Source organism: Schistocerca gregaria, chromosome 9 (genome assembly GCF_023897955.1).
Source record: "Schistocerca gregaria isolate iqSchGreg1 chromosome 9, iqSchGreg1.2, whole genome shotgun sequence".
Lineage (NCBI taxonomy): Eukaryota > Metazoa > Arthropoda > Insecta > Orthoptera > Acrididae > Schistocerca > Schistocerca gregaria.
The window spans coordinates 159,796,662-159,816,359 of NC_064928.1; the positions used below are offsets into that span (position 1 = coordinate 159,796,662).

At 38.9% G+C, this 19,698-nt stretch overlaps 1 protein-coding gene across 4 annotated transcripts in view; it reads right to left on the reverse strand.

The window, feature by feature from the left end:
- Positions 1 to 540: 540 nt before the first annotated feature.
- LOC126292176 (speckle targeted PIP5K1A-regulated poly(A) polymerase-like) overlaps positions 541 to 19,698 on the reverse strand; it is a 102,786-nt gene continuing 83,628 nt past the window's right edge. For all 4 annotated transcript variants that reach the window (XR_007552029.1, XR_007552031.1, XR_007552030.1 and 1 more), the window contains one exon: positions 541 to 11,751. The gene's annotated coding sequence lies outside the window, so the exon portion shown is untranslated. The remainder of the gene's footprint in view (positions 11,752 to 19,698) is intronic.

Genomic DNA, 19,698 nt, shown 5'->3' on the forward strand with positions numbered 1-19,698 from the left:
GCTTTCTCAAGAGAGACATTCACAGAAGCCAAACTGTACTGTTGTTGAAAGGTTATTCTCATAAAGATGGTTCAAATATTAAGAACAGATGAAGCAGGGAGATTGGACTGTAATTAGGTATGATTTGCTAATCTTCCCTTTCATAAAATGTTCTTACTACTTTGTACTTCAGTCTTTCAGGAAATTCTCCTAAACTCCAACTGATTACGCAGGTAACTTAAGTGTGGGACTACTGAGTCAGCATGAGGTTGTAGCACCTTGACTGAGATACCATCATCACTTATGTTCAGCGAAAGATTCTATCCGTGATTTCTGTGTCCTAAACAAGTACCATAGCATGGCAATAGACCATGCAATAGAATGACGAAGTGTGTTTGCCCCAAGACAGTGACAGCTAGTGGGTTTATCTATCCTTCAAGAGTACCCTGCATCATCTGCAAGTGAGTAGGTTCATGCAGTTAGGTTGTGTGTGCAGCTTCTGAAGAATTTAGCATTGCAAGATTAAAGGATCTTGTGAAGGACAGAAAAACTAAGTCCTTTAGATTACCAATCTTTAATTGAGACCAAGTCTACATGCAAATAAAGAGTGTTAATACAGAATAATTTCTTTAACATTAAAATATATATTAAGGAAAAATTGCACACTTTTGAGAAAGTATAGTAGCATAAATGTATGTTTCATCATCTTGCAAACAACAGTTTCTACTTAAGTGTTCATCTGATACTGTAGTCTACAATATTTCTAAGCTGGTACATTACTATATCACAGCAAAATTTCAGGTAAGTATCTCTCTTAACATTTTCACAATATACATCCACACAATCTCATCAGCATAAACATTTTCATTCGTAAAAAAAGGAAGTATTCATGGAAAATGTGGAAGACAAAAGTTTTGGTGAATGTTTATGTTAACAATAAAAGTGACACTTGCCACTCAATGAAAAAGCAATAAGTGAATAGAAAGGATCTCCTAGGCTTCCTTCATTCTCCTTTTCAGATGTGTAAGTTAGAAAAAATAAGAATGGGGAAAGGAAAAACACAATCTGAACCCCATGTCAGCTGACTTATGAGATATACAAACTGAATCTTAAGCAAAAAATTCCAGAGAGGCCTCTGCCAATTCTTTTTAAATTGCTGCCTCTTTCTCCAAGTGGCTGCAGTATTTTTCTGAAATGCGTTAAGAGTGGTTTTCATGGTTAGCTCTCTGCTAGTTTTCATTTAGGGAATTGTTAAGTAAACATTTTCTGCATCACAAGTATGTAAAAAGATGGTGCTCCATTGCAAACATTGTTTACTTAAATATCAAAATTAGCGGTAATACTATTAGTTTATCAGTCAGTAACACAATTTCTTCTGTAAGTTATTTATTATCTTTGAATGGCTCTAGACACATTCATCCTGTGTCAGGAACTGGTGATAAACATCAAAATGGTCAGGATATTAAAAAATGATGGTACAGGCAGTTATTTGACACAACTACTTAGCAATAGGAGAAAAAGGCAAATGAAAAAGTAAATGGATAAGTGACATACAGAAAATGCAAGTGTTTCCAGCAAACTATAACATGAACATGATAGAATATGATGATAAATTGTAAGACACAACTGCTTACCACTTCTTACCTACAGAAGGTAAAAATTTAGCACTAACGATTCATATGCATGAAAGTAAATGCTTATGATGCATAGTTCTCAGAACTATTCGTTCCTTCCTCAGCGAGGGAGGACGGGTAAGTTGGGATCACCACCTGTTGTGCGGACAAGGTTAGATATTGACAAAAAAAAAGAAAGTGGGAGATTTAGGACAGGGGTTAGAGAGAGACACCAGGAAGTCAAAGATAACGCAGTGCCAGATTCATTCTAGAGGAGGAGATGATGATGATAATACTGAGAAGTAAAGACAGGTTAAGATGAAGATACGTGAATAACATAATTAAGAACTAGGATGGAAAAACATTAAATCAAAAAAAAAGGTGAGAAAGGGGATGAGAGCAGGACAGGAGCATGAAGATGAAAAGTAAAGGCCAAGGAAAATAACTGAATGTGACAATGTATAAAAATACGATGGACATAATATACAAAAATACAATGAAAAAAAATTTGTGTGAGAGGTGTGTTTACAAAGGTTATGTCCAGGGTATTGAACAAACATATTCGGTAATATTTAAGAGTATGAGAAATTCAGAACAATGCCAAGACAGAACAAACTTATGTTGGGCTGGTGGCAAATGGCACAGTAGTTAACAAAGAATTGTTGAAAAATAATAATGTGGTTTTTTCACAGTGACATTCTTGAAAAAATGCTTCACAGACTTTTTGCAGAGTCAGATTTGTCAGTCTTGAGCTTTCAAAGATTCCTCTCTCCTCAAGAGAGATTTCAGTAGCTGCCAGGTACTTTATCTGGCCAAATTGTCATCAAGGAGACATCACAGAATGTGGGACTTCCATATTTCACTAGAAATTATGTCCATGTCTGTAACAGAAGAACACTGGTATCGAGGGTGATACCCCCTGACGACGATGACTAAGGAAGTTGTCAAAAGCCCAAGTATTCATGCGCGCGTGCGTGTGCTGGTAATTCACAATATGGTCCCATCACTGATATTGTATATTAATTCTCTCTGTCTTTAATGTTTTTATTCTAATAATATCTTGGAACATGCAATGATTATCATAATGCTGGTAAGCTGGAAAATGGATTCCAGGCAATAAAAAAGGTCTAATTAGTAAGCTATTAGAAAGTGGGTTTATGCCACTAGAAAACACACAGAATCAGCAGGGATGCATATGATCCAGATGTGGAGGCCAAGTTAATTTTTTCACAGAGCTGTTTTACTGTGAATATTCCTGTGCAGAGGAAGTGCTATTTGTCTTGTTTAGACTCATTTCTTCGAGTTTGAGACAAAATTGCTAACAGAGAAGCATTTTTAATTTTTCATGTTGCCAAATGCAAGGAACACACAGTATCGAGTGCCAACACGTTTCCCAGGTCTGTGTCGTTGATGCTAACTTCACATCTTATCCACATATGACTAAGTACCAAAAGTTGCAAACTAATTTGCAACATAAGTAAAATATAATCATTTCCAACATTATTTTCATATCATTTCTTCTAAGCAAAATTTCCAAATGACAAAAGTGGAATAACGTAAAACAGGAATTCTCCTCTAATGACTAAGTGCAGTATCTGAAAACTGCATAAATAAATAAATAAAAGTTGCAGCCTTCATCAAAATCAGTCTTGTCAAACTAACTGGGTACAGGAACTGTGGATGGGCTGGTTGCAATGCAAAGAATCAGTACTGAACCTCAAGCCTTGGAGTTTCCAACAGAGGCAGACGCAAAGGTACATAATATATTACAACATTTTCTTTAATTACATGCAGGTGTAAATAAACAAAAGTTAACCAAGACTAACTTCACCAGACAATAGAGTAAACTGTTAAAGGGAACTAGACTTTTTGGAAATTACTCATCCTCTTTTGCTATGTAACACAACCTTGAGTCTGAAACACTGGACTTTGTCAGGTTTTGTTTTTATCTGTGACTGTTTATTCTACTATTTGAGAGATGAACTCTTATTCTGATCCATTAGTTTCCTTTCAAGCGTCTACACCAGAATCCTCAGATTCTTGTTGGTATTCTCATTAATGACCTTCTGGAATTGGTAAGGCCTGCACCTAGAGTAGCGATCAGATTGCAGTTTTCCTATCACTTACTGAATATATATTCTATAAATATACATAACTGGAAAATATCATACACAAAATTATTGACTTCTATTGATTAAAATGGCATTCTTTGGTTAGAAAAATACAAGTCTTAGAGACACTATCTGCAAAAATAACATCAATTGTTCTATCAAGACAATGATTGTACTATTGATTTTAGATCACAACATCAGATGGGAAAAAAGTCTCTTTTTTACCTCTTAATTCTACACCCAGCACTCACAATACCATTCTCACATTCAATGGCACGGCCTCCTATTCCTTACATTGCCATATTTAGTTTCTCACAATACCCTTTCCTATGTGCAAACAAAATGTTTCACATACAACTATGTCAAACACTACATTAAGTTTTTGTATTCTATAGATACAAAGCAGAAGGAGAACCTTAAGGGATGTGGACCAAGTAATCAGGTTCTACATCAGCATGTAACCTAAATACCATGGTACACTTTATGAAAGATGGTTGAAAAACATTAGAAGGGGAAAAAATGTTTTTCAAAAATGATTCACTCGTTTCTACATATCTTTTAACACACACACACACACACACACACACACACACACACAACAAAACATGCCAAATACAAATATAATTTTTCATGAAAAACAGAGCTACTGTCATCAAGGAGTGGAGGTTTCTGCATTAAACAACAGACCACCACCTTACATGTGGATGTAAAGTTTTCTTACCATGTGTCCATTGAATCTGCTTCATGCAGTTCAAATCTACTGCATATTTTACAATTCTCTGTCTTAGTAACACCAGAATGCTACAATTCAGAGCATATTATTTAGAATTGCCTGTTGAGTGATTCATCACTACCATTACCTAAAGCAAGGCACAGTACCAGACAATTTAGTTTGCTATTAATTTACACAATGTTAAAAATACTGGATTCTACAGTGCTTTATACTGTTGGCAAATCACAAAAGCCTCAGTTACCCTGATCATAGTGACAGTAATCAATATTTAAATGACAACATGGGAGTTTCACAATCACAGAATGACAAATAATATTACTAAAGGAACAGGATTACCTTCCATTTATCACGGAAAACCAATAAGCTTTCTCAACAACAAAATTTTACATTTATTTAATAGAAAGGAAGATGAGCTTATGAATAATCTGTCAAATCAGATGTGATTAAAAAGCACAATTATTAAATACTGCAATTTTCTTTCTAAATACAATTACACTATGACTAGATAAGGCATAATACTCCATAGGAAGTGTAAGAAAGCAAAACTAGCCTTATATTCTTTGCATTTTAACAACTATTCAATCACGTCTCCTCCTTCCAATGAATATTAACTACTTTCAGATTCCGTGATATCATGTAGTTATGTCCACCATCTATGTACCACAGCCAAGACTTCCTCTTCTTTCTTCAGTTAGCAGTTGCAAGAATCAGTATTTTTCATTTTGCACGATTTGGCCTAAATATGGTATCTCTCTCTTCTTTATTATACTGGATAGTTCTCAGACACCACATCTTTAACAACAACCAAATTGAAAAGGTCATAGACAACATATATTTTCATTTCAGTTAAGTGTTTTGAAAGTAACATTTACCACTGATCTCTATCTTACCAAAAATTGTTGGATGAAAGAAAAACGAAATCCAATGCACTAATATCTCTACAAAAACAAACAGAACCAGGTTATTATGTAACTAGTATAGGTATGAGGAAAGGGACATCAATTGGCACTTGTATTTTTGATAGACTTCGACGAAAAATTGTGTGTGTAATTTGAAAACGTGGACAGCTACTCAGCAGCTGTCTCACGGATATAGATTTTGCTGCTTGGGAAATAAGCAGCACGTGTTATGTAAAAGTAATAATAAGATGCAAAGAATTGAAGTGCCGAGAACAATAAGGCCCTAAAATACATCACCATTGATTGTGAGACTGTAGATTTAATGCGGAATCCTGACATCTGTGGATCTTATAGTAAGTCAGCTTTATCTGTGCTGAAGGCCCACACTGTATATATGCTGTCTCACCCATTTCTCTTTCAGTTGTATTTATTACAGTAACTACCGTTCTTTATGCCACAGTGCCTCATCCCCCTCACCCTTTTCATGGGGTTGTGTTCTATGAATATGAATGTTTGAGGCATCACTGTATGCTGACCTATGTGACACTACACTACATACTTTTACTCTGTTTTATTTTAATTCGCTGTCCTTAGTTTTTTAAATATATAAGGATGCTTTCCTTTCTATGTACAACCACATGAGGGTGCTGCAAATATGGGTGTGAATAAACTGTCAATTAACAGCTGTTTATGGTTTTATTCAAGTTCAAATCACCATGAAGGAAATGCAGCTCTTTTTCCAAAAATACATTCACTGAAGGACTCTGATATTAATACATACTTTGAACGCTAGGCTCCTACTCAATGTAATCTTTAGGAAGAATTCTAATTTTGATTTAACAAGGTGATAGTGCCAGAGGTTGTTTTTCATGTCTGTATCACGTAAATACCAACAAGATTTGTACTTGTCTGAACGTAAATGACCAGTTGTGTGGCAAGGAATATAAAGACAAATTCTAGATTTCTACAAGTGTTTTCCTCAGAATCAATTTACTAGTTTATACAAGATGGTTGCAGGTATAATATTACTGATTGGTTTCCTGTTCAACTTAGAACAAGTGTTTCCAACAATGAGAGACAATAAAATGTCTCTGATGAAACTATCAGATTAGGATCTGAAGTGCGCGCACGCGCGCGCGCCCACACACACACACACACACACACACACACACACAAACTGCACTGAATACAGGCACTCTCGTAAAACGTGTGTGTGTGTGTGTGTGTGTGTGTGTGTGTGTGTGTGTGTGTGTGTGTGTGGTGGGGGGGATAAGATAACGAAGTATGTGGGAGTTGGTTAAAAATTGTTGCACATGTAATGTCTGACTAAATAAAATGAGAAATATGTAACTACTTAATAGAAAATTTTATGCTTAGTTTATTTGTCTAATTTATAGCAGTGTAATCTCATTTGCAGGGACTTGCATGTTTCTGGCTGCAAAATTAATTAGCCTGAGAAATACACGGTATCTGCATCATTCCATCTCAAGTCTCCTCACAGCTCTCTACAAGATACCCCACATTGTTATGATGCTGGGGAGGAGGTACAGCGCTCCCTGCTCACTGGCTCGGGCTGCCGTGTACTCGCACAGTGTGTTGACTGAAAAGCCCTGCTCTGTGTTATCTCAGAGCAAGTTCTGTAGAGGAGGAGATCACTGAAACAGCCTATTAAATTAGAACTACATCTCAATCAAGTCTCAAACTCAGAACTCTGCTTTCTGCAGGCAATGTTCTTATTGACTGAGCTTTGCAGGCACGACTGTAGCCTGCCCCCACAGCTTCAATTCTATGAGCACCTCTCTCCTACCTTCCAAACAGTGAAATACGTATTTAAATTTTCTGTTTTTAATTTAACAAGGATTAAGATCTGGACAACTCGACAATAGCTGAAAAAGTATGTGCACATGTCTGCAGTCGCAATTTATTTATTTTGTCTAGAGGCTAAGGGTTTCGGTACAGTATGCCATCCACAGGCCATCCCCTGGCAAGCAGTCATCATAATTGCTTCCCAAGAAAATGTGTCAAATAATGACGAACCTTCTTGAGAAGGAAGTGTGACAACTGTGTCCCAGGGGATGGCCATGAGTTGCTCGGTTGGTTGGTTGACTTATTTGGGGGAGGGCCCAAACGAGCTAGGTCAACGGAGCCATGATCTAACATAGCAGAAATCAAGAGAGGAACAACACAAACAGCACAGTCTATCCAAGGGAAAGCAATAACGTGCAACCAAAGAGGGAAAGAAATGCCAGAACAGCAACAAGAGGAGGAGAAACCACTTTCGTGAAGAAAACAGAACAGACTTAACCGTGCAACGGTCAACCGCTAACACCTGAGACAAGGAAGGTGGGAGGACATATTTAGTGTGAAGGGCCAAAATGCAGGGGCAGTCCAGCAAAATACGGATCACCGTGAGGGGAGCCCTGCAACTACAAATGAGAATCTGTTCATTTCGGAGTAAAAAACTGTAGGTTCACCTAGTACGGCCGATACAGAGACTGCAGAGGACAGTAAATTCCCGCCAGGACAGGTCGAGGGAAGAACGTCACTTGGTGCGACAGGATGGCCCGAGGATGGTACCGTGTACTGAAACTGGTAACCAGCAGGCAAAATAAATTGTGATTGTAGACACAAACGTATACCAGGCAATTCAGAAAGTAAGGAACAATCAGTTGTGAAATGGAAACCACTGAGAAAACCTGACACAGCTTTGCACAGTGTTGGGCAGCATCACTTGTGCGCCTGTAGATAGCGTCACAGCGCTCTTCTCAGTTCTGAATGCACAGCGAGTGTGTAAAGGCTCCTAGAAAATAGTGTCTCCCAGCAAGTACAGGTGCCTGCCGAGAGATTGTCAGATTTCATGAAAGCCCACATAATGTAACTGTCGTGCAGTTCCTTCTTCGTGACTATTCTCAACTGTACACTGGAGGGCCAATGAAGACGCTCCTGCAGCATTTTTTGTGCCAAATGTGATCATCCACTGTACAGCATGGACGTGGCTACCTCTGATCTTCATCTCGGCTCAAGTGAATCATTGGCTATGAAGCCAACACTTTGGCACACACAGCCAGCAGCAGTACAGCACAGAAAATTGTTGGAAAGCACAGGAGGCTGCCTTCTACAATGAGGGTGTTGGAAAGTTTTTACAACACTACGACAGATGTCCAAGTCAGAACGGCGACTATTACAGAAGTAAAAGTAAGGTGCAGCTAACTCATGAAAATATAACAGTTTTGATTTTCACTGTGGTTTCCATTTCGTGACCGATTAATCCTCAATTTCCGCCTAACATTCGTATTTTTTTATTGGTACTGTGTCTGACACTATTCCACTGACAAAATGTGGGGAATACGTAGACAAAAGTTTTTTTAAGAAAGGGTTTGAATTCTGTAATTACAGAAGCTCTCCTCATTAACATCCTTTATTGAAAGAACTGAACCAAGCTGTCCGAAACCTACAAGATAATGCTGCTGAAGAAATAGGGCGTGAAGTGCCAAGTATTAACAAGGCCCCAAATGCACAAAAGTAACACGTCCTTGTCTTATAGGGCTACATTTTATAACCTCCAGAACAATTCCCAGAGGGTGATTCATTCTGCGGACAAAGGTAACGCCACTGTTTTGCTACTAAGAGACATCTATCTCGAGAAGAACAACTTATTTGAAGACCCAACATATTATCTCAATACTGACAAGAGCTCCACTGCCTGTGCAAAGAAATACTGCTTTTCTTCTGAAATATACCTCTCTGTGCAAGGACACTCCAACAGACCGATGAGTTCCAGATCTGTACCTTCCAAATTATACAGCTTTCCCAAGCTCTACAGTTTAATATAGAAACAAAATAGTGGTCCAGAACAAAATGGAAGTCATAAACCACACTTGCAGCAGATACTACAAATGTTAACTAGTAGACCAATAGTGACTAACACAGGTGGATCTACTTATTGGTTGGTCAAACACTTAGCCTTGTTGTCGAGACCTTTTAGTGGTAAATGAGAACATTGCACCCGTAACTCAGCAGATTTTAGTAGTAGGTTAACAAATTTAAAAGTTCTGATTTACTACTGACATCAATGTCATCTCCTTGTTTACCTGATTAGTAACAAGTTTTAGAAAGACACAGCTACATTATTTGAGCAGGTGCTAACCTCCACTTACTTTCTATTCGATAATCAACATTTTGAACAAACTGATGATGACACCATGGCTTGCCCCCTCTCACCTGTGGTAGCTAATTTTAAATGGAGGATTTTGAAGAAAATTCACTCAATCTTCAGTTTTAAAACTGACACTGTTCTGGAAATATGTTGACCCATTCACAGTTTGGCCCTGTGACAAGGAAAAAAGTGATAGAGTTTCTTGAACATCTTAACTATTCATTAAAATCTCAAACTTACATTGAAATAGTAAATTAATGGCTGTCTACTGTTTTCGAATGCAATAGCTTGACATGAGGAGGATGGGCTTTTAGTGCAATGCACGTACTGTAAGCTCATCCTTACCAATTTATACTTTAAGGTGTATAGCTGCCACCATCCCTCGCAAACTATAAGCATACTTAAAACATTCGTATGTAGGGCCCATGTAGTGCCTGATGCTAGATAGCTTCTACGGTGAAATGGTTCACGTGGAAAAGGTATTCAATAAAACTCGATACACAAAACATCAGAAGAGCTCTGCAAGCAAAAACATCGGATGGTCAAAGGAAGAGCAAGAAGAAAGAGATGTAAGAGCAACGGACTTTCTACAGTATGTGATAACGTTTCTCCAAAGACTGCCAGAATAGTCAGGATGCACGAAGCGGATGTGATCTTTCTCCCGCTGGCCAAAATGGCAGCTTTTCTGGGATCTGTTAAAAACGATCTTTTACAAAGAGCAGATATATATGAAATTCCTCACAAATGTGGAAAAAGTTACATAGGGCAAATAACACAAACAGAACAAGTACATCACATCAAACACCAGTAACACATACGCCTTCTGAAGCCCAACAAGTCTACAGTGGCTGAACACTGCACATTCCCTAGATTGCAGAAAAGTAGATGCTCACCACAAACCCACTCCATTGGGATTTGGTGATCAAGGGAGCTATAGAAACATAATTAGTAGACAACCTGATCAATTGAGACAAATGTTTCCAGCTCAACAAATCACTCATTTTGTGTGCACACCCAGAGGAACTATTTTTCTGAGTCTTCAATAAATGGCATTTCAACATTTAATAATCAGCCACATAGTTAGTAAGATCTGTGGATTTTTCTGACTCTGCATTTTCTTTGTTTCAGCCTCACATGCATCAAATTTTATCTTTGACTGACACTCTCATTGTCAACAGTGTTATCTCCGAGGCACATGCACTTACTCGATAGTATCTTGTCAAGTGGTTTAAATTCTGCCCGTGACTCACCTCTAAGATGATTGTAGGGTCATGAGCTGAAATATTAGGAGGGGCAATATTATTATACCAGGTGCACATCCAAAAGATGATGAAACATAATTTCACTGTCCGTATGTAAATATAGAAATACTTTAAATACAATAAGAAGCTACCATTATCCTTCAACCCCTACTAAACTTTTAAATCAAATATGATTTTAAACAACTACAAAAGTTCGACAATGCCGATAATCATTATAACACAATCCACATACAAAATGTTACAAAACTTTGAAAAAAGAAAACTTAACTGCAACACTTCAGATTCATTTTCTCCTGCAATAACATAGAATTTTACATATATTTTTAATGTTTTTAAATTCATCTTCCTTTCTATGAGATTTCTGTTCTATACATATGTACATAACCTTTCCCAAAATGAAAAGATTCAACACTGCCATAAAAAGTCCAGTTTCTCCAAGAAACCGTGCTTTATGTTGGGCAGTAACTTATGAGACTACTTGCTCAATTACATTATTTTCTTCCAGCAACATTTTAACAATTTTGATATTAACCAATGGAAAACTTAAAAGACAAGACATGACATGACCATATATACAAACAGAATCAACTAATATAATATACTGTGCAGTGCCCTAAGTCAACAAAACATATTATACATTTTCTTTGTCGTCTTCACTGTCATATGCACAAACTTCATACTGAAATTTTGTGGTTGTTTGCCCAAACTTTTTAGGGCTGAATACTGCCATAATTTAAGCTCTACTAATGCAATTAGCAAAATCACAATAGACACTTTTGTGCATCAAGTATAGCGCCTTAAATAAATTAATACGTTGTCATGAGTACAGATGTGTTTCGATACCATATGCTGCTTTACATCTTACGTGCAAAACCAGAAGTGGTTAGAGTAGATTATATGCTACTGTAGCTGGAAGATAAATGAAGTATCACACAGTCACAAGTTGCTTTGGTGCTCGGCTTGACCAAAAAAAAAATTGGAAGTCACTGGTGCTGCACCTTTAAACAAAGAAAAGAAATATTATGAGAACAAATTTCACAACTGAGCCACAAAAAAGTGCACACACTATCTGATGATAAGTATTTCGACACTTCACTGGAATGCAGGACTGATCAACAGAAAAGTATGAAATGAAACCAGGAATGTTGCATTATCAGCTGGGAAGCAGCAACAGAAAAACAAGTGGGAAGCATCAACAGAAGAATGGATTGGGGAGGGGAGCGCAGTGTCTCTGAATGTGGAAGAATTTTTTCAGATTCACTGATGACATCTTCGTAATCTACAGTGAGGGTGAGGACACCCTATCCATATTTCTTCAAAATGTCAACACTTCCTCCTCATTCACCTCACACGGTCCTCCTGAACCCAACAAGCCACCTTCCTCGTGTTGCCCTCCACCTCAAAGGGGGTTACATGAGCACTTCACTTCAATTCATATCAAAGCTACCAACCACGAACAAAACCTCTAATTCGACAGCTGCCACTTGGTCTGCACCAAGAAGCCCCTTCCGTACAGACTAGCCACCGGTGGCAGTGATGAGCAGACTCTCTCCAAATACACCGACGATCTCATTGAGGCTTTCAAGGATGGAAATTACTCTCCCAACCTTGTACAGAAACAGATCTCCCATGTCTTATCTCTTTAGTCACCCACCAACAGCACCTAGCATCCCAACATATGGCCACTAAGCAGCATTCCTCTCTTGATTCAGAACCACTTTGGACTGGAGCAGCTGAATCACATTCTCTCCCAGGGTTTCATTGTGCCCACCCACTATCCTTCTCACCTCTCCCACAGTGGTATTCCGCCACCCTCTGAACCTACTTCACCCGACCGCTTCCTCATGTCCCATATCCCAGCAGTAGACCCAGATGCAAAACCTGCCCCACACATCCTCCGATCACTACCTATCCCTGTCTGGTCACAAGCATCACCTATTCCATCAAAGGCAGGGCTACCTGTGAAAGCAGCCACGATTTAAAAGCTAAGCTACAACCACTGTGCTGTGTTCTACAGGGGTACGACAATCGAAAAGCTGTCTGCCGCAAGAATGGCCACTGTCAAACTGTTGCCAAAAGACAGCTGGACCATCCAGTTGCTGAGCATGCTGCCTTACACATTCTTCACTTTAATGACTGCTTCACAACCTGCACCATCTGTATCCTTATCAACATCAGCTTTTCTGAAATGCACAGGTGGAGAACCTCCCTGAAATGTATCCTACATTTCCATAAACCCCCTGGCCCCAACCTTCCTTAGTAGCTGTCCTTCACCCATTAATCCCCTTCCTTGCTTCCACTCCAGAATTTCAGAGCCTTCTACTCCTCCAGCACCAAGATGCCGCCCCCCCCCCCCCCTTCCTCTCCTCCCACCCACCCTCTGCCCCTGCATGTTTCCATGAGCAGCACTTTACCATCCCTCACCCCTACACAGCTATCCCTTGCATCCCCAGTGCAGTCTCCTCCTCACACCCACCACTCAGACTGCTTCTCCGAACATTCAATGTTGCTCGCAGTCTGCCCTTAGTGAGCAGAGACTGTGGTCATGTGGGAGTTGTGCTTTTTGTGTGTGTGTGTGTGTGTGTGTGTGTGTGTGTGTGTGTGTGTGTGTGTGTGTGTGTATACTTGCGCACACTCTACTTTAGCAGAAGGCCTTCTGACCAAGCAGTCTTTTGTTGTCCGTGTCTGCGTCTTAAAGACTCTTCTATATGGCGAGTAGCGATCTATCACTTCCATAATACTGTCAAATCCACGACGGTCATTTAGACCTTCCAAATCAGTGAAATGGAAACGTGAAAGAACAATCACAGCTAAATCAAAACGAGGCTGACCTCATGTACCGACTGACAGGTCCTTCAAACATTACCGAGGGTGGGTGTAAAAAAATTGCACAAAATCAGTGAAAAGAATCACTCTTGAGATCCAAAATGCTACCAGCAGCCTCACTAGTGCATTGACTGAGCGTAGAGAGTTAAAAAGAATGGTGTCAATGATCAAGCACCTCCCTATAAGCCACATATTTCTATAGTCAGGTGTTAAGTGATGCTTCAGGTGGTGCATTAAGGGACGCCCCTGGACAGTGGACGACACAAAACAAGTTATCTAGAGTGATGAATCAACTGAACCCTTCGGCAATCCAATCAAAGGGTCTGGGTTTGGCAAATGTATGGATAATGATAGCTGCCATCACGTGTAATGCCCCCAACAGTGAAGTGTGGAGGAAATGGTGTTATGGTATGGGATTCTTCTCATGATTAGGATGTGGTCCCCGCACTGTACTTGAGAAAATACGAGGTTTGTTCAATAAGTAATACCCCACATTTTTTCCTCAGAACATATTTATTGTTAAAAGTCAGAATTTGGTGACAATTTACATAACATATCTTGCCCACATCCTATTTTTCTACGTAGTCTCCATCACTTTCTATGGCTGTACACCAAAGTTGGGGAAGGGCATGTACTCCCTGCTGGTAAAAGCTATGGTTCTGTACGTGTGGGCATGTTTTCACTACATGGCTGACACTTGTCATCTTCAAAGCGTGTGCCCTGTGGAGAATCTTTAAGTGACCCAAAGAGCTGGAAGTCTGTGAGTGTCAGGTCTGGACTGTATGGTGGATGAGGCAATGATGTCCACCCCAATTTGACAATGTTTTCATGGTTTCTCAGAACTGTGTGTGGGCATGCATTATTGTGGTGGCGCAAGATTTCAACTGGATTCTAGTCCAATCAAAATCGCCGGAAACGGTTCTTGAGTTTATTTGGAGTCTTCAAGTATGACTCTGAATTAATGGTTGACCTTCTTGGAATCACATCCACTAGACTCACGCCATCAAAATCCCGGAAGACTGTCACCATGACTTTTCTGGCAGAGGGGGTTGCCTTGAATTTCTTATCTTGTGGTGGATGAGGATGACGTCACTCCATGGACTGCATTTTTGTTTCTAGCGTAAAGTGATGCACCCAGCTTTTGTCCCCTGTAGCAATCCGTGACAAAGGCCTTTGTGTGTCTCAAAACGCTCCAACAATTCAGATGAAATGACCTTTCTTTGAATCTTGTGGTCCTCTCTGAGCATTTGTGGAACCCATTGTGAGCACCTCTTTGAATATGCGAGAGTTTCTATAATTGCAGACTCACTTCCAAAGCTGAATGACAACTGTAGAGCCAATTGTCAAGGTGTGATGCTCCCGTCGGTATGAACAAAGGCATCCTAATGATTCAGCATGTCTGGAGCAGTGGCTGTGACAGGATGGCTGGTCACAGAGCTCTGTTTCTGCATTTCCTGAGGCTGTAAATTTCTTTACCCATCACTCAGCTGTACTCCTATCAACTGCAGCAGTGCCAGACACTGCATACAAATTTTTACAGATATTCGCCACAGTTTCTTTTTCTGCACACAAGAATTCAATAATAGCATGCTGCTTGTAACATGAGTTTTATATAGACACCATTTTGATGCTGTACTACAGCTCTGCAACGTGCCAGAACAGTTCAAAACTTAACCGGTGCACAGGACAAGCATCAAATGTGAAGCATCAACAAGGATGTTTGTCTATGTATATTAAAGGCTTTATTTTTAAAAAAGTGGGCCATTACTTATTGAACATCCCTTGTAAATGTAGCAATATATACATACATTTCACCAAAATGTGTACTATGTACAGCAGAGGAACAGTTCAGAGTTGAAGACTGATCATATTGGCATAGCAGTGCACAATGTAATAAAGCAGCATCAGTGAGGCAATGGTTTGTGAACAATAACATTTCTGAAATGAACTGTTCTGCCCAGAGACCCAACCGGAACCCAATTTAGCCCACATGAGTTAGAATGTTGACTTCGCTCTAGATCCCAGCATCCAACATAATTATCTCCACTGGTTTTGGCCCTTGAGGAAGAATGGGCTACCATTCCTCCACATACATTCAGACACCTCATTGAAAGTGTCCCAAGCACAGTTCAAGCCATCACAAAGGCAAAGGGTCGAACCCCCTTATTAATGTCCGCTAATGGGTGTCTGGATACCTTTGAACAGATAGTGGAGTAATCAACAGGTCTACCTCTAACATAAATAGGAAAGCCAAACATTCAATGCAATACAGACAAAGTAGACTGCCCTTACAGAATGACAACATAATGTGTGGAAACAAATTACAACTTTCACCAACAAGCATTAGTTACTACACACAAGGCACAGAAGAAACGGACTATCCAGCAGTTCAGGAGACTAGATGCTCATTACCAGCACTCCTAACTTCTTCATTCATGGAAAATAGTTTTTGTCCTAAATTCCACTGAGATTATAAAAGACAAAAAGTGTGGGAAGCCATCCACTCTATACTGGCTCGTGTATTTTGCACGTTCCTTTAGTTAGAATTACAGATCAGTATCACTGATGTCCGTCCATTGCCGGGATACTGGAAAATATTCTAAGCTCGACATTACGGTATTCCTGCAGGTATAGAAGCCCCATTCAAGGAACTGACATGAATTTACAGAAAAACACCTGTAGAAGTACAATTTGTTTATTCACACACAGCACACTGCAAATATTATCGATAGAGAGGTGGCAGTTACAGGGGCAGCCAGAATCATTTGCATCATTTAAGGGGATAATATTTTTAGACACAGCATGACAGGAAAATGTTTCTTTTTTTCCATTTTAAGGAGAATCATTTCGACTTACTGACTCTCCACATTCAGGAACACCTTTGGAGTTTGTTGACTCTTTCAGTGCATTAACCCGCAATGATTCATGTCAATGTACTTGAGAACTGGCAATAGTGATTAGCTGTGATCATTCCACCATCGTGTGACATTGCAATCTGGAAGGTTCAAAAATCAAGTCTATGGGTATTGTATGCCCTAAGCCAAAATCATAGAAATTATTGAATGGTCATAAGTGCATTCTGCTTGCTCGCCCTATGAATTGGCTCATGAACAACACCAACCATTCCTATCATTCATATCTTGTATCATTACTGATGGCAGGAAATGGTGTCTCTATGCTAACATAAGGGGGGAAAAAGGGAATGGTTGAGCCCAAACAAAGCAACAGCTGCCCTTACATAGACATGTGTGCATCCACAAAAGATAATGTTAGGCATCTGGAGGAACAGTGATGGTGGGGTGTACTACCAATTGCTTCTCCGAAGTGTAATCATCACTGCTTACACTTACTGTCAACAACTGAGAAGACTGTGTGAAGTGATGCTACTCCACAATAACACATGTCCGCATTCTGCCGGACTGACAAAAAACACTAAACAGTAGTTGGTTTGGGAAGTCATTCCACACACACCTCTTTCACCAGATCTGCCAACCTAAGATTTTTCAGCTTTTCTGCACTCCTTTTAATAATCTTAAAAGAACTTTCTTTCCAGATGAAGATGTGCTCCAAACATGGCTAAGCAAGTTATTTGCTCCAAAATCACAATATTTTCTACACTTGTGGAAACAAAAAGTCACCCCAGTGTTGGCAGACTGTTGCAAATAGTGAAGGACAATATACCATTGATGACTAAAGTCTGTTATATTTTATTAAAACACTATGAATTTACACTCCAACCAAATACTAAATGGTGCCATATGGAATCAATCATCTCCATCTCCTCCTCCTCCTCCTCCTCCTCCTCCTCCTGGGTTTGCAACTTTGCATAGGCTTTTGCCTTCTAGAAGTATATGCCTGTGAGTTGTTACTGCAACAATATTTCTCTGATAATTTTAGGAGTCTACAGATTACCTCTAGGAAACTTTCAGCTATTTATGAGAGATCACGAGGCATTACAAGAAGAAACAATAGTTTGTGGAGATTTAAGTGTAGATTTCTTAAAAAGATACGGACAGGAAAACTGAACTAAAATCTTTATTTTGGTGTTTCTGCCTAATTTAAATAGTCAATTTTCCACCTTGTGTGCAGCAAAATAATGGGACACTGACTGGTAACATTTTCTGATCATGATGCACAATTAATGGAAATAAACAGTATAGCACCTTACAATCCAGAGTCAGGTTCATACAAAGCAGTGAGGCTTACTAATGAGACCAATATAGCGTGTTTCAAGACTAAGCTAAGAGGGATGGTAAGACGAGGTATATGTAGAAAGAGATGCTAATGTCAAATTTAATTTATTCCTTTGTAAATTCGAGTCAATTTTTGACAGTTGTTTTCCTAAATTATTATCCAAAACATCCATTAAAAAACCAAGATGATCATGGAAAACTAAAGGAACTAAAATCTAATGTAAATGGAGGAGGGAAATTTATGCAAAAATCTCAGTAAGTAAAAACTAGTCATTGCTTGCATGCTTCAAAAAATACTGCAGTATTTTATGGAAAATCATTAAAATGTCCAGTAGTATGCATGTCCTGAAAGAAAGAAATAACGCAGATAATAAGATTAAAACTACATGTGGGGCATTGTCAAACAGGAGACAGGGCAGCCAGTGTACAAGATTTGTAACAATTAGACTAAATGACAATGCTATGACTGATAATTCACACATTTCAAGCACTTGTGACAATCACTTCCTAAACATAGCACCAAATATATGACTAAATGGTTCAGTTGAAGAAGCAAGAGAATATTCCACAAAGCTTTAAGCAACCCTTCACCAAAATTAATAAAATTATGAAAATTCTAAAAAACGTTTTTATGGGACTGATGGAATTTCAAACAATTCTGAAAAGTTGTTACAGCTTAATAAGTAATGTACTTAGTGATATATGCAATGAATCACTGGCACATGGAACTTTTCCAGCTAGGTTAAAATATGCAATTAGTAAACCACTTCATATGAAAGGTGATAAGACAGACTTAAATAATTATCATCCAGTTTTCCTTACTGCTCATGTTTTTCCAAAATCATCAAAAAAGTAATGCGCTTGAGAGCAGTCATATACTGAAGTTGAAACAATTTACTTCGCGTATCATACTTTGGATTCCAGAAAGGTTTCTCATCTGACAATGCTACTTATACATTCACTGATCAAACAGTACAAGCATTAGATAAATTATTATCACTAGTTGGTATTTTCTGTGACCTCTCCAGTCTTCGATTGTGTAGATCATGATACACTCTTAGAAAACTGATGGTTTTTCACATAGCTGGTTTAAATCCTACTTGACAAATAGAAGTAAAAGGTTGTGCTAAATAATTCAGACATGATGTCAGAAAGGTAGATAATCACACACAAAGGGAGCCCTACAGGGTTCAATGTTGGGCCCACTCCTATTCCTTATACTCGTGAATGATGATCCACTTAACAGTCAACAAGCAAAATTGGTACTTTCCGCATCTCTACTTAATAATACTGTCCAGAATAATTTTGTGGGGTAACACATCACTTAGAAAGAAAGTACAGACTGCACAAAAGCAAGCAATGAGATAATATGTGGTGTTGATCCTTAGGCATCATGTAGGTACCTCTTCAAGGAGCTGGGCATTTTAACTGAGCAATCATGATACAATTGCAAATGTAACTCATTATAAATAATCCATCACAGCTTGAGCAGAGCAGTGAAGAACGTACCTACAACACGAGAAGGGAGAAATTAACCTCTATTACTCATTGTTAAAGCTGCTGGGGGTTCAGAGGGGAGTTGAATATTTGCCCAATAACATAAAATGTCTGACAGATAGTCAAGCGAGTTTTAAACCTAATTTAAAATCATTTCTCGTGAACAACTCTTCCTATTCCATTGACGAATTTCTACTTGGAGAGAGAGAGAGAGAGAGAGAGAGAGAGAGAGAGAGAGAGAGAGAGAGAGAGAGAGATACAGGATGACGACAACGAGGAATGGAAGAAGAAGAGGCAGTGTTCATTAATGTTACCATTAATCATATACACATCCTGTAAATTGACTCTTTCCATATCATTTCGATAAAAGACTAATTCAACTGATCTACAAAACATGTAACAAACAAACTAACTAAACAATTTCCTTCC